The sequence below is a fragment of the Staurois parvus genome, unplaced genomic scaffold (assembly GCF_062004578.1).
Source record: "Staurois parvus isolate SC_StPar_1 unplaced genomic scaffold, SC_StPar_1.0 ptg000276l, whole genome shotgun sequence".
Lineage (NCBI taxonomy): Eukaryota > Metazoa > Chordata > Amphibia > Anura > Ranidae > Staurois > Staurois parvus.
Genome location: NW_028318072.1, coordinates 4,500,413 through 4,516,885, shown reverse-complemented (window position 1 = coordinate 4,516,885; position 16,473 = coordinate 4,500,413).

Genomic DNA, 16,473 nt, shown 5'->3' with positions numbered 1-16,473 from the left:
GTAGAAGAGATAACAATACCAAGGTGCTTAAGCTTGCTCATCCATACTAAAGAGAGAATGGGATCCCCCATTCAACTGGCATCTGGGTCTATGGGTAAGATTTGCCCCAATTCATTTTTAATCCAGAATATTATGAGAACCCGAAAAAGATATGTAGAGCCACCTTAAGGGAGGGCCCTGGGTTCGTGAAAAACAAAATAAGATCTTCAGCATATATGGCTAACTTCTCCACCAAGGCACCTACATGGATACCAGCCACATCAGGGGAGCATCTAAAGGGAAGATGTAAGTGAGTCCATCATTAGGGCAAAAATAGTCAGGGACAGTGGGCAACCCTGTCTCGTGCCCCATTCCACCGAAAAAGGGGGGAGGGGAGAGTTCACCCCCAAGTTTAATCTGGGCCATCAGAGATCTGTGAAGAATTTTGATTCTGTGATGATCAGTGTCCTGATGATCAGTGCCCAGCAGTGTCGCCCACCTGTGACACCCCCCAGTGCTTATCAGTGCAGCACACTTGTATCCATCAGTGCCACCAACTTGTGCCCTGCAGTGCCACCCACCTGTACCCAGCAGTGGCACCCATCAGTGGTGCCCAGCAGTGCTACCCATCAGTGCTTCCCATCAGTGCTACCCATCAGTGCTTCCCAGCAGTGCCGCCCATCAATGCTGCCCATCAGTGCCACCTATCAGTGCCCATCAGTGCTGCCTATCAGTGCAGCATCATCAATACCAGCTCATCAGTGCCTCCTATCAGTGCTGCCTATCAGTTCCCCTCAGTGCTGCCTATCAGTGCAGCCTCATCAACGTGCATCAGTAAAGGAGAAAAATTACCTGTTTGCAAAATGTTCAAATAGAAACAAAGAGAACCATTTTTTCATTTATGGCGCAAACAATAAAACACCCAGCAGTGATTAAATACCACCAAAAGAAATCTCTATTTGTGTGAAAAAAATGATACAAATTTCATATGGGTACAGTGTTGCATGACCATGCAATTGTCATTCAAAATGCGACAGCGCTGAAAGCTGAAAATTGGCCTGGGCAGGAAGGGGGTATAAGTGCCCAGTAGGCAAGTGGTTAATCCAGATCAGATCTTGAACTTGGCATGTGTTTCTGTATATTTCCAGCTCCAGTAATATTTTTCACAACATGTGAAACTTCCTGCACTTTCCAGACTCCCCTAGCACCCTTCCGTCTCTTGCCTCGTCATGGTGATAAATATTCTAGGAGAGTTGGCGGCAGTTTATAATGTTTGCAGCTGGTGTAAATTCTCAGCCTGGGCCTCAGCATTTGGTAATCCGTCCTGGGAGATGGATGTGTTTTGTAATGCAATGTTGTCCAATCAATAACTTATTATTATATTAAAATAAAGGGTAGAATAGAGAACAAATATTTCTGTACCTTGGCAGAAAAGTTATCGAAGACTTCTGATTAACCCTGTAATAATCTGAGTCTTCCTTTCCTGAATGGCTTATTATTGTACTGTACCATTAAAACTCTGCATACTTACAGTAGATGTGCTAAGTGCAATCACTATATACATTAACCCATAAACTCCAAAATTCAGTAGTTTACTGTACTGATATCAGTTATAGGGGGTTCTCTGGTTTACTGCTATGGGTTATTGCATTTCAAGGACCTGTTGTGGTTTGGATGTCCCTATTAAGTAAGCTTGAATATACATACAGTTGTGTTCAAAATAATATCAGTGTGTTGAAAAAAGTGAATAAAGCTCAAAATCCTCCTAATAGCTTTTATTTCCATACACACAAATGCATTGGGAACACTACACATTCTATTCCAGATCAAAGCATGAAGAAAAATATATCAAATTTGTGTTGTTCCTCTAAAAAAAATTGAAGAAAAGTGAATATTAGACTGTTCAAAAAAATAGCAGTGTTTGTATTCTTCTTTACAAACTCAAACATTCACTATATAAACTGAAAAATGTTTGAAGATTTTGCTTTCCTTTGAATCACTTAATTAATATTTAGTTGTATAAGCACTGTTTCTGAGAACTGCTGTACATCTGTGTTGCATGGAGTCAACCAACTTCTGGCACCTGTGAACAGGTATTCCAGCCCAGGATGATTGGACTACATTCCACAGTTCTTCTCTATTTCTTGGTTTTGCCTCAGTAACTGCATTTTTGATGTCACCCCACAAGTTTTCTATTGGATTAAGATCCGGGGATTGGGCTGGCCACTCCATAACGTCAATCTTGTTGGTCTGGAACCAAGATGTTGCACGTTTACTGGTGTGTTTGGGGTCGTTGTCTTGTTGGAACACCCATTTCAAGGGCATTTCCTCTTCAGCATAAGGCAGCATGACCTCTTCAAGTATTCTGATGTATTCAAACTGATCAATGATCCCTGGTATGCGATAAATAGGCCCAACACCGTAGTATGAGAAACATTCCCATATCATGATGCTTGCGCAACTATGCTTCACTGTCTTCACAGTGTACTGTGGCTTGAATTCAGTGTTTGGGGGTCGTCTGACAAACTGTCTCCGGCCACTAGACCCAAAAAGAACAATCTTACTTTCATCAGTCCATAAAATGTTGCGACATTTCTCTTTAGGCCAGTCAATGTGCTCTTTGGCAAATTGTAACCTCTTCAGCACGTCTTTTTTCAACAGTGGGACTTTGCGGGGGCTTCTTGCAGATAGCTTGGCTTCACATAGGCGTCTTGTAATTGTAACTTTAGACCTTCTTTGATCTTCCTGGAGCTGATTGTTGGCTGAGTCCTTGCCATTTTGGCTATTCTTCTATCCATTCGAATGGTAGTTTTTCGCTTTCTTCCACGTCTTTCAGGTTTTGGTTGTTATTTTAAAGCATTTGAGATCATTTTAGCTGAGCAGCCTATCATTTTCTGCACTTCTTTATATGTTTTCCCCTCTCCAATCAACTTTTTAATCAAGGTACGCTGTTCTTCTGAACAATGTCTGGAACGACCCATTTTCCTCAGAATTTCAGAGAGAAATGCACTGTAACCAGCATGTACAACATTTGCTGCCTTCCTTCCTTAAATAAGGGCAATAATTGCCACCTGTTTTCAAAGAATGAATGACCTCACTAATAGAACCCCAACTGCTATTATTTTGAACATGCCCCTTTCAATTAGTGATTCAATTACACAGAATTAGCAGCATGCATGTCATGTGTCAGGAATGGACTCACCATTAGTGCTGGGACTCATCTGCCGTGTGGGCTGCAGTACCAGGGCTGGCCAGCGGGTGCTCTCAGCAACCAGAAGCTCACTCCTGCAATCAGTCATCACCTGAGGCTGATTGCAGGAGGTGTATTTAAGGAATGACCAGACCTGCAGTCAGTGCCTTGGTGTATGTTTCCCATGAGCCCCTGTACCTGCATCCTGTCTGCTTCCTGCCTGATTCCTGATTCTGCTTTGATCCTGACTCTGAATGAACTCCGCCTGTCCTGACCTTGGCTATTCCTGACCACTCTCCAGCCTGCTCCTTTGGTACCTTGTCTGCCTGATTGTTCCTGACCCGGCCCGTCTGACTACGCTCTGCCTGCTCCTTTGTGTCTTGTCTGCCCGATGGTTCCTGACCCGGCCTGCCTGACCACTCCACCTCACCAGCCCTGACTGCTCTTGTCTGTGTACATTCCGTTATCAGTTGGAGGTCTGGTTTGTTATATTGTGTGTTTTATATTTGCGTACACCTTTATAAATTATATTGTTACACCATACTTGAGCCTGTGTTTCCCTGTGTCAGTTCACACATCTCTGGTCTTACCGGGTGCCCTGACATCATGACTGTTGGGTCTGTTGGATTTCTATTACTCTACTACACCTGCTAGTAAATTATTTGCCATGTAGAAATATCATTTCTACCAAAAACAGTGATTGATCAGGTTAGTGATGTCTGACTGCTATTATTTTGAACACAACTGTACATGTAAATGTGTTAGAAATGAGGTAATACAAACCTAAGTTCATATACAATCAATAAAATACATTTATTGGGTAAACAGTTATGTGTACAGCTATGAAAAAGTGTTCTGAAAGAGTCTTCTCTGTCTGCAAATCTCTGCTAGGATAATACTCTTAGCTACATGATGCAATGGGCAACACAGCCAGACTTCTTAAGTGATGACCTGGGGGAAAAGCAGTGATCAGCCAAAAATAGCTAACAAAGCAATATCCCCAAACATTGCATAAGCCTTCTCTGTGACCAAATGTCAGGCAAACACATCAAGAAGGTGTCAGATCTGCCAGATCCCTCCCACTCCCAACAAGTCTACTGGCTCATCATTATGATGGCATGCCCCATCAGCGAAATTAAATATGTGGGTTTCACAGTCTGGTGTTAGGCTCGGAGTCCAGAAACTCTAGAAGTAGAGAGGCTCCCACTGACCAGCAGGACAGGTGTACAAGCAGCTCCCCCCCCCGACACATGACGTGGGCTTACCCGAGGTGTGGAGTCTAAGTACTAACTGGTATTCAACCAGAGCTCCTGATAGTGGAGATGGGTTTTGCTGCATGTTAATACCAGGCTGCGGTCCTCAGAAGGTGAGCAAGCTGGGGTCCAGTAACAGATAAAGCAGGTAGGGATTAAACAGAAGCATAATCAGTAAACAAGCCAAAGGTCGGTAATAGGTGGTTACAGGTTAAGATCAAGCAGAAGCTTAGTCAAGGGACAAGCCAAAGGTACGTAACAAGTGGTAGAAAAGAAACAGAGGGCAGAAGGAGTGACAAGAGCGAGAAAATTGCTGGAGAGAGCACAATAATCTGGCAGACAAGAAGTGTAGAGACATGGTTTAAATCAGGATGTTCATGGAACGAGCAAAGAGTTCAAGATTCATGAAAAACAGATACAAAGCAAGATTGTCCAATGGATCCAAAGGGATCTGTCCAGCATCTCAGGTGGTTCAGCAAAAAGAGTTACTGTCAGATACAAACGAGGTCCTGGGTTCAGATGTAAGCACTGACAATGGGAAAGCAAGCCCTAAAAGTACCTGGAAGTGATGAAATTTTGTCTAATCACTACAGCCCAGAATTTAGCCAAGGGCAAAGAGATACGTCTGCAGGTATGTGCACTTGCAAGCAAGCTTTATTAAGATCGTTATTTGTTAAGTGACAGATTAATTTTTAATATAACCTGTCATAAAAGGAATATAATTGCTACCCTTGCCAACCATCTTTGTAAAATGCTACTTGGATATCTCTGACCATAAAGTTGAAATCTAGAATGATATAAAAACACAAATTATTTAGTTCCTTAATACATTATTAACCACTTTGATACCGAACACTTTCACCCCCTTTCTGCCCAGGCCAATTTTCACCTTTCAGCACTGTCATACTTTAAATGATAATTGCTCGGTCATGCAACACTGTACCCAAATGACATTTTTATAATTTTTTTCAAGCAAATAGAGCTTTCTTTTTGTGGTTTTTAATCACTATTGGGTTTTTATTTTTTTGCTAAGAAAACAAAAAAAGGACCAAAAATGTTGAAAAAAACATGTATATCTTCATGTCTGTTATAAAATGTTACGAAAAATATTCTTTCTTCATAAATTTAGGCCAAATGTATTCTGCTACATTTCTTTGGTGAAAATAACCTAAATAAGTGTAAATTATTTAGTCTGTAGGATAGTTACAGAGTCCACATTTTATCATATATATATATATATATATATATATATATATATATATATATGTATATATATATATATATGAAATTTGATAGATCCTGATATACTGACAGCCTATATCATTTTTTGAAGCCCAAAAATGCCAAGATGGTACAAATACCCCCCAAATGACCCCTTGTTGGAAACTAGACAGTCCAAGGTATTTAGTAAGAGGCATGTCAAGTTTTTTGAAGTTACAATATTTTTTGCCACATTTTGGGGGGAAATTAAAAAAAACATTTTTTCACAATTTGTTTTTGCATACTGTCACCAATGCAGTATAGCTTCATCATATAATTAATTATTTTCTATTTTTTTTTAATGTTTTTTTTTTCCTTTTTACATACTGTGACCAGAGCAATGCATGGTTACCAAAGTAACACTGTATTACTCTGAGAAGGTGATCATGATTTTTTTTTTTACACACTGTGATAGTCTATAACAGTGATATCACTGTTATAAACAACCATGTTTTTATGAATTAAATCCATTCATTCAGTGTATTTCATTCTGATTAGCTGTTATTGGCTACAGCTAATCACATGGTACAGATGGGCTGTGATTTGCCCTGAACCATGTGATCAATGTGACCAATCACAGATATCAACACAATAGTACACAATAAATGGCTATGAATGGAAGCCATTCATTGTGTACAATTGTCACAGCAATCACATGGTACCGTCAGCGACCGGTACATCATTCTGTCTACTGCTGTGTCCGTTGCACACAGCGGGTGACAGATTGCACCACAGTGTAGCCCATGGGAGGCACTTTCCTGGGAGGACATCATATAATGTCCACCCAGGTTGGCAGTGCTCCCGTTTGGCCATAATTTGACTATAAGCTGGTTCTGGGGTGAACACAGCCCAATACTGAAACACTAACCTGGAATAATTTAGCAGACAAAAAAGAACCTCTGATTTGCATACACCTTCCAGGTTCCAGGAAGGAATTGGAGTCATTAGCTTGGGAATTTCAGAAGAAGTTAATGTTCGCAGCCACCACATGTTCTTCAATACATATTTATTTTTAGATACTCTTAAGGTAGCTATTAGCTAATACCTAGAATGTTCCCATGGAACCTATAAAAGTAATAATCAGATATGCTCATATACATGTGCCCTCATGTACAGTATAATTACAAAATATACATGGAAACACTCAGGGGATTGAAAATGGCCCTACTGCAGTTTTCTGTATCCTGTTCTCTTTGCATTGCTTCACTTGTGTGAAATCCCTGGTGTTCCTCCCAGTCCCTCTGCTTTCCTATTGAAAGCTGATCACACTAGACATGAAAGGACTGTGTAGTTAGTTTTCTAGTTGTGCTGGAACTCAGTCTGCTCTCCTCCAATGATTAGACTTGTCCTGACACATTCCTCCTGCTCAGCCATTCACTTGGAAGTTCAGTGTGCTGCTGTTTCTCCTCTCTCAGCTCTTATGCAGCTAAGAACAGAGGGAATGTGATCACGTATAAAAAAGGGAAAAATGTATTTATAATGTGTTTTATATCTATGCACAAATGTTTTGCCTTTAATTTCTATTTTAAATTGAATGGGTTGTTTTACAAGGTGAGGGTTTACAATCACATTAGGAACTACCTATGCCTAATTCTGGCAGGCATTTGTGCCAGTGTTGGCAAGATTACTGACACATGCAGCCAATATAGGTAGTTATTACAACTGCTACATTAAGAATCTATTGCTATGTCAGGAACTTATCTATTTAGGAAACTAGCAGTAATTAAGACCAACTCTGATCTCGCATACAGAAGTACTCCAGTACTCAGAGCGGCCATTTATGCAACAGCTTCCAACACAGGTCTGCATCCCCTAGCTCATTTAGTTGGCAGACAGCAAATGTAAGCAAAAGAGCTGGGGAATCAGCTGATGTCATTACTCAGATATGGGCAATGCCCATATTTGGGAAATTACTTGTCACTGGGTGCTTGGAGCCTGTTAGGGAACTGAGAGACTGGTTCCCCATCAGGTCCACTTCATCTTTAAATGACAGAACACAGCACTGGGCAGATTCAAAAGCCACTACTGGACTAAATAGCAGCTATGGATTTGCTCACTCCCGTGCTCTCTCAATAAAACGTTACTCTATCGGGGAACTAGTCTCTCCATTCCCCATCAAGTAAAAATTCATATACCTGTCTGACAGATACATGAATTGAGTGAAAGCACCAACACTTTTAGTCAGGGTGGATTTGATTTAAATCAAACTGATTTAAATCACGATTTAAATCATTAGTCAGTAAGGCTTGATTTAAATCATAGTTTTCTATATAAAGACTAATTCTTGCTGGTATAACTTTAATATGCAAGTAGATGAAGATTTTTAGAATAACAACTTTTCATATTAGTTTTTTTATCCCCAGTTTAACAGGTGAATCATTCATATTTGGACAACTTTTCTGTTGTACTTAGGAAGGAGAAAAATAATCATTTCCTTAATAATAACAATTTAAATAGATTTATTCAACTGAAACAATAACATTACAGCATATGTTATTTGCTTAAACAAACATCCATGTTTGTTAACTAATTTGGCTAAACAAAATATATATATTTTAAGAAACGTAGACTGTCAGCCCCTTCCTCCTCACACTTAGTTTCTCTTTCTTCTTGTGCAGATCTATTCCACTCCAAACAATCAGAAAAATATTGTTTCTATTCTGTTTACTGAACTTCTTGAAACTTAGCACTGAAGGGGTTGATTCTGTATTCATAGGTTTGTAGAAGTTAGGATTAAGGTCTTTTTCTTAACTCTGTTCATGTTATAACATTTTTGCTGTGAAGAAGAGGCATGTGATCTCCGCTGAGTCAAATTCAGTTTTGTGAACTGCAAAAGTAAACCAAGCATCTGTGATAATATCTTGTAGGCAGAGAAACTGCCCAATAATCTTACAAAAACCTCTGGAAGAGCATGACATTGTGAATGGATTAATGGAATTTATTTACCAAAAAAAATAAACATATACAGCCTTATTCTACATAATTAAAAAACGAATCTTTATTTCATGATGGAATAACCTTTGGATGGTAATATATTTTCCTCAAAAAGCATTTTATTTAAAAAAAAAATTTGATTTAAATTAAAAAAAAATCCGATTTTTTTTATTTTTATCCACCCTGCTTTTAGTGCTGCACCCCAACAAAATTCTAAACGGTGTTTAAGACACACTTTATGAATTCCCCAGCTGACTTTTTTACTACACATTGATAAGATTATTTACATCAGGCTTGCTAGGAATATCAATTTATGATGGCCTCCTACATACAAACATCCAGTTCAAAGTACTTTGGGAATAATGCAATTCATACACCTAGATGTGTGATGCAAAATTCGACTTCTTTATTATTGATCAAGCTTTAAGTAATAAATTATAACACTGAATATTTCAGGCAGTTTCCATAAAGCACCAATCAGAATACAGAATAGAGAATTCAGTAAGCCACTCTATGGCACATCATAACAAAAATGCAATAGGCTAGTGCATGGATAACAGCATTCAAATCCCAAGGGAATATCTTGTATGTAAAATAAACCAGTTAGTAGGCACAAACCAAAAGTTAACTAACTATTAACCCTTTCAAGGCTCATCTAGTTTACAGGTATCAAAAAGTATTTTTGAAAAGGCTATACATTCCCATTAAGCAGTTCAACAGTGATATCAGTGAAAATATTGAAACAGTGAAAATATCTGCTTGAATCTTCAAATGCCTCAACCTGTTTTGTGGTATATTAGTAAGGGACGCAAACCTTGTAAGTGACTACATTTACATATTTACATAATCATAATACACAGTGGTAAAACAAGCCCCCAATGACCTCTGTAGCTCTAGGCACTGTAGAGTCATTCCTTCTCAAAGTTCACAGCAAATGCACCGAAGTCTTTCTCTTAGTAGGTTAGCTTATCCCATTCCCCTCTTCCTCTGCCCCTGCTCTGTGTATACATTTGAGATTAGGAGGCTGCCAAGTTACTGCTATGAGAGGTGAAGGAGAGTGAGTTGAAAAAATTACTTAGGCTTGCTTTAAAGCTTGTTTGCTGCTTGGTGATAGTTTTTTAGCCCAGTCCAGTCTTGTGTAGGTCTACAATCTTGTCCCTGACATCCTTGGACAGCTCTTTGGTCTTTGTCATGTGGAGAGTTAGGAATCTGATTGTTTGGTTGCTCCTGTGGACAGGTGTCTTTTATACAGGTAACAAAATGAGAGCCAGAAATTCTGCTGAATGATAGTGGATCAAATACTTATTTCCCTCATGAACATGAAAATCAGTGCATAATTTGTTACACATGCATTTCTTTTGAATTTTGTGTTGCTATTCTGTCTCTCAGTGTTACAATACACCTACCATTCGATTTTTAGACTGATCATTTTCTTTGTGAGTGGGCAAACATTCAAAATCAGCAGGGGATCAAATACGTATTTCCTTCACTGTATACTGCTGATGAGAATAGGTATTTAGCAGTTTATATTTACTAAAATAATTGCTTTTCCATGTTCTGTGCACTGTGGAAGACTGGATATAGTGAATGCAGGGTCATTTGTTTAGTAACTCCTTAATGAGAGGGGATGGGAGCAGTTTTTCCCACGCTTTAGAGGAGAGAACTTCCTCATGCTGGAGAGAATTGCAGATTGCACATCTTGGCTTCTGTGTGTGTACTCATCTGTAGCCTGAGAACTGGAGTGCTGAGGACCGGAGTCACCCTGAGTGCAGAGCCAGAAGGACAGCCAAGATTGGTGTTCGCTGTGTACCTGGCCACTTGTGGTTTTTGATTTTCCCACTGCTAGCTGACTGAGTAAGAAAGGAACTGATCATCCATCTAGTATGCTTAAATCACTGCATGCCAAGCTTTAAAGGGACTGGACTTATGTGTACCACCCTAAAGACTGGGCCCCACCGATTAGCCAGCTGAAGATTGAAATTCACTTATACTTACCAAGCATTCCCCAGGGACCTGAACTGAGTCACTAATAGTCATAGGTAATTAACCTTAGTTTATATATATATATATATATATATATATGTACATACATACAGAGTGCACTCTGAGATGTTTACTGACTATTGACTGCAGAGGAAGTACTGTGAGATTAATAATATATGGTATAGCGCTAATAAATACTAGTGCATATAAATCAATAACACAATATATCAACTTAAGGCAAATAACACATGACACACAAACAAGTGAAAATAATCACAACTTATAAAGTGAATAAACAATCAGAAATAAAGCCCCCCTAATGATATCCCCAATCGGGGGATCAGGTTGAGAGTGAAACAAGTGATTCCCTTAACTGGGAACACAACAAGTAAATAAACACACAAGTGCAAGTGTACCAACACTTAGTAACAACAACACACACAATTAGTGATAAATAATAAATATCCAATCAGTATAAACATCCACTTAAATGCACTCTTAGGTGAAAAAATAAATCAATACAACATGAATCAGCACAACGTCAAATGGATTTAGTTCCAAAAACTCGTGATTTTTATCCTTAAGTGGCCTGAGTGCCCCCTCACCTCCTTACAGTGACCACAAGGGCCAGCTCGTTTTTTGGATTAACCACGTTCTGCACAGGAAATACCACGTCGCTGAAAGACTGCACTGGATACTCAATACTCCTCCTGAGCTCCCTCCAATCACCTGGCACTCTGGCTATCCTGGGTCGGGCTGCTCACACCTCCAACACTGACAAACACTAAAGAACACTACTTACCAAGCATTCCCCAGGGACCTGAACTGAGTCACTAATAGTCATAAGTAATTAACCTTAGTATATATATATATATATATATATATATACATACATACATACAGAGTGCACCCCGAGATGTTTACTGACTATTGACTGCAGAGAAGCTACTGTGAGATTAATCATCACTGTTGATACTGTTCATTGCTGCTACTGTTTATTGCTGGGTTAATGTTAGTGGTATACTGATTTAGGCTACGTTTCTATGACCTAGTAACTACATAATTTAGCTTACTGTGAGCAAACAGTTTATTCTACCTCTTCATTGATTTGTGCGTTGCTATTTATTTTTAACCTGTGACAATATACACACCTTACTTACAGTTGAGTAGACTGGTGCTTATTTCCTCGTACCCTAATATAGTTGTGTATAAGATACTGCTACGTGTGTATTTGCAGGCACCCTTGCTCAACCAGCTGTGTCAGAGGGGACAAAGCTGTTCACAGAGTTGAAGCATAAGAACAGAGAACCTGATATACCAAGCGGCTCCTCCAGGGGTAAGTGCTTTATAATTATATTTATAATATATGAAATTCCCTGTAATTGATATTTCTCACCCCTTTAGCATAGGTAGTGCATACGGTGGCTGCTTGGGTAAAGGGCCTGGGTAAAAGAAAATGCTGCATGTTTTTCTGAGTATTCAGCTAGGGTTTACAAATTGGTTCACTGTAATTTTTTTTTTTTTTACCATAGTGTGTTTAAAAGTAGTCATTATGTTATACTTATATTCAAATCTAAAGATCTAATTGCTGCCCCAACTAAATATCAATTATAAGGTTGAGAAAATACAGGATAATCACATTGCGAAGAGCCGGAGCTCCTGTTTATTGTCTCCCGTCCCAGGCTGCCTTCCTGACGCGAGCCCTGCCTGTAATCTTTAGAAATACTGCTCTTGCTCTCTATTAATTTAAGGATATGGAGGTGACAGGACAGCCCGGTATAATTAGTTCACGTTATTAATGATTTAATATTGTCCTTTTTGTGCAGCTCGCTGCCTTTATGAAACCGAACAGTTCATCTCTGCCAGAAATGTTTTATGTCTAGAGTAAATGAGATCACTCTGTTATACCATCTTTCTAAGACAGAGCAGCCAATCACGGGCAAGGGCAGGGCTGCTTGATTAGTGGAATTCATGGTTGGATGAGACCATTTTCATGCTAGAAATAGCTGCAAAATTAATTGTGAGTGGATCCTGTATGACATGGAAAGACTGCCAGGCATTAAAAGAAAGACAAATATCAAATATTGTAACTCACCATAAATGATAACTTGTATTTAATACAATAGCACAATTACAGATGGACCTGAACTCAAAAAAGAAAAGGTTTCTATCTTAGAGGGAACATGTAGTTTAATGTGTAATTTCTCCTAAAAAAATACAGCACTCCGCCTGCCTAATGGCTGTATATCTGCAGTGCAAGTTCATCTAAGGCACTGTTCTCTCTGACTTATTGTCTCATTGTATTGGAGTGAGATTTGGTGATGTCATTATTGTGTTGTACCCGAGGGCCTGAAATGCAAGGATTCCCGTGCTTCATTCATTCTGTGGATCTGGGCTTCCTCCATCTCTCCTGCTGCCTATTTCTCATTACCCCGCCTGTCCTCAGATCAGGAGTCATTGTAGTTGGGGAGTTCTGACATGAGGAAGTAGCGCCCTACCTCTATCAATATGGCTGCCTCCACACAGTGACTCAGTGCAAAGATCAGCAGCAGGGAACCTACAGGCAACAGTGCCGACTAGCCCTTTGCCTGTCTTTTCTTTGGGCACAGTTTTTACAGTATAGATCACCTTTAAGTAATAATATCAAGATTTTATGGGAACTTACAGTATGTGGAAACATTTTTCTGGTCCTGGGGGTAGAAAATTTCCTGCACATGGTAGACAGATGCGGTAGTAACCTATCACACTAAAATACATAGATACATTTTATACATATCTGAGTGGCAATAGTACCTTTTTTAACATAATCTCTTTAGAAATTAATAAATATTTAGTGACCCATTGATTTATTTAAGAAGCAAAGAAAATATGTGCCATGGTCAAGCAAATTATATTAATGTGGAACACCAGCCATTTTTGTTTGGTTTTGGATAGAACAGAGAATGGTTAGTTCCTCTATCAAGTTTTCCCTGCCTGCATCTCAGTATAAGAGTTTTTCCTCAATTTGCCATCCCGGTGGAATAAAAAGCAGTCAAGGACTAGAAGTTAATCTTTTCAAAAGACAGCTTAAAAATCTGAGATATTATTATTATTATAATACAGTATTTATAAAGCGCCAATAGTTCGCTCATTACAAAGGGGGACAGAACATGTGACAGAACAATACCAATACAATGCAAAACATGAGGGGATTGAGGGCCCTGCTCTTTCGAGCTTACAATCTAGGAGGGAGGGGATGGGGATGGTGGCACAGGAGGAGATAGCTGTGGGGGATGGAGTGGTAGGAAGAGTGGAGGAGGTCGGCAAGTTAGCAGGGGGTGGGGTAGGCTTCCCTGAAGAGATGGGTTTTCAGGGTGCACCTAAAGGAGAGGAGAGTAGGTGATAATCTGATGGGTTGGGGCAGGGAGTTCCAGAGGATGGGTGACACCCTGCAAAAGTCCTGGAGGTGGGCATGGGAGGAGGAGACCAGGGAACTAGAGAGAAGGAGGTCTTGTGAGGAGTGGAGTGTGCGTGCTGGGCGGTACTTGGATATTAGGTCAGTGATGTAGTTCGGGGCAGTATGGTGGACAGCTTTGTACGTCAGTGTTAGGATTCTGAATTTGATCCGTTGCGCAATCAGAAGCCAGTGGAGGGATTGGCAGAGGGGGGTGGCGGAAACGGAGCGGTTGGAAAGATGAATGAGTCTGGCAGCCATATTCAGGATCGACTGAAGCGGGGATAGCCAGCGGCAAGGCAGGCCAGTGAGGAGGGAGTTGCAGTAGTCGAGTCGTGATATGATGAGGGAGTGGATGAGCTGTTTAGTGGTTTCTGGGGTTAGGAACGTGCGTATTTTGGCGATGTTGCGGAGGTGGAGTCTGCACGAGTTTGTTAAAGATTGGACTTGGGGCTGGAAGGATAGGTTGGAGTCCAGAGTGACACCAAGAACTTGCGGGGCGGGTTTGATGGTGGTGTTGTTGGATGTGATGAAGAAGCCAATGGGGGGTGGTGTCCGGGCTGGGGGGAAGACAAGAAACTTGGTTTTGGAGAGGTTCAGTTTAAGGAAGTGGAGTGACATCCAGTCTGATATGTCGCTCAGTAGGTGTGTGATTCGGGCGGAGACCGAGGGGGTGAGGTGAGGGGAGATAGGCTTTAATTTTTCCCCAGTGCCAATAAATGTTCAGAGATTCTCCTCACTTCCTGTCATAATGACTCAAGAGGAAGTAAAAGGAAATCTCCCAAACTGAGAAACAGATATAAATAAAAGCATGGCAGAGATTTTAAAGCTTCATCATTTTATTTACAAAGATAAAAAAAAAGTTTAGGATGTAGTTGACCAGAATGGTGCAATGCAATTTGTGCAATGTTTACATTATAGACAGAAGAAATACACATTTTCCTTTTTTTTTTAATCTGCACTTATTATGTATTCATCATATTGATCTACACATATTAATACATACATACTACATGGTTTCCTCTATTGCTTAGTTCCATACTTTTGTTCTATTGGAACACAATATAACTTCAGATCTGCATAACTATGATCAATTGATTTTCAAGCAGTAACAAGTGCAAAAAGTAAAAAGGAATTGTCCAAATCCAAAACAGAGCCCCTGGAGTCACTCAGGGCTTAGGATATTCCAAATGAAATAAAGGCAGTCCGAGGGCTTTTTAAATGTAGTATAACCTCATTTCAATTTATCGGAGAATAAGGTTTACAAAGACATATGTGATACGTTGCCAAAGTAAGAGAAACTTCCTACCTGACAAAAAGTGAGGAGATATCTCCTTAATGGGGACACAGATGGCAATAGAAACCTGCCAGTGGTACAGATCCTTCCCTTTAAGTTGCTTATGTTTACATGTATAGCTAAGATATATTATAAAAATAAATCTATAGTTCCCCTTTAACTAGCAAGCTAAAGCACTTGATGGATATAGGAATCTGTATTTCCTTACCTATCATCTGTGAGATAAAATGGTGCCCCTTATAGTTTACAAGAGACCTTTAGCAGGCCTGCAGGACTGAATTCTTTTCAGATTTGTGCACTTGGTCACTCTTTGAAGAGCAGAGTCCTCTAGATTGTGCCTCAAACCACATAGCAGCTTTATTACTCACTTATACCCTTCCTTTGTTACAAAGTTCATTAGCAGACCTTCCCTTTTCTGGTGCCTTCCAGCAAGTATAGCATTTATCTAGATTATTCCCAGCAGTCTTCTTCAGCTGACAACTCCAAAGTATCTTTGCAAGTTTCGCATCTCTCATAATTGGATGTGACATCAGCAAACAGCACTTATCCGACACAAAGATTCACTTTGAAGGGAAGGAACAATTTTCAAGAGTCAACTTGTTGTTATCTCATTAGCTCCTTCGTCTGCTTGTTAGCTGTACAGCAACATGCACTGGAATCTAGGCAAAAGTCAAGCAAAGATAGAAAAGTCAGCAAGCGGCTTTTAAGTGAGTGAAGAAAGGCCTCTTGAAGCTACTTGTCCACGTTTTTCATCCTAATGGCCGATGCTGTGCTGGTACCACACCCATGATAAGTAATACAGCTATTCACTGGTGTATTTCATCCTAGGCTTAAGTGATTGTTAGATAACTACAGCCTCCATTGTAAAAGGAAGCAGAACAGAAAGGGTCTGCCCATAGACTCTGGAGGGATCTCATGCTCTGTTTCCTGCAATTAGTACCTGTAGAGAGAATAAGATAGATAAGGCTCCTCAACCAATCCCAGGAGAACAGACATAAACAGCGGATATTGGTTAAAGCGACAGGGTTTCCTAAGTTTTTGTTTTTGACTGATAGATGTCCAACAAGAACATTCTTTTAGTATGAGTGTGCCATCTGGGCTTGAGTGTTGCCTGGGGAAGTTTTTAGATGCCTTCTCAGGTGTT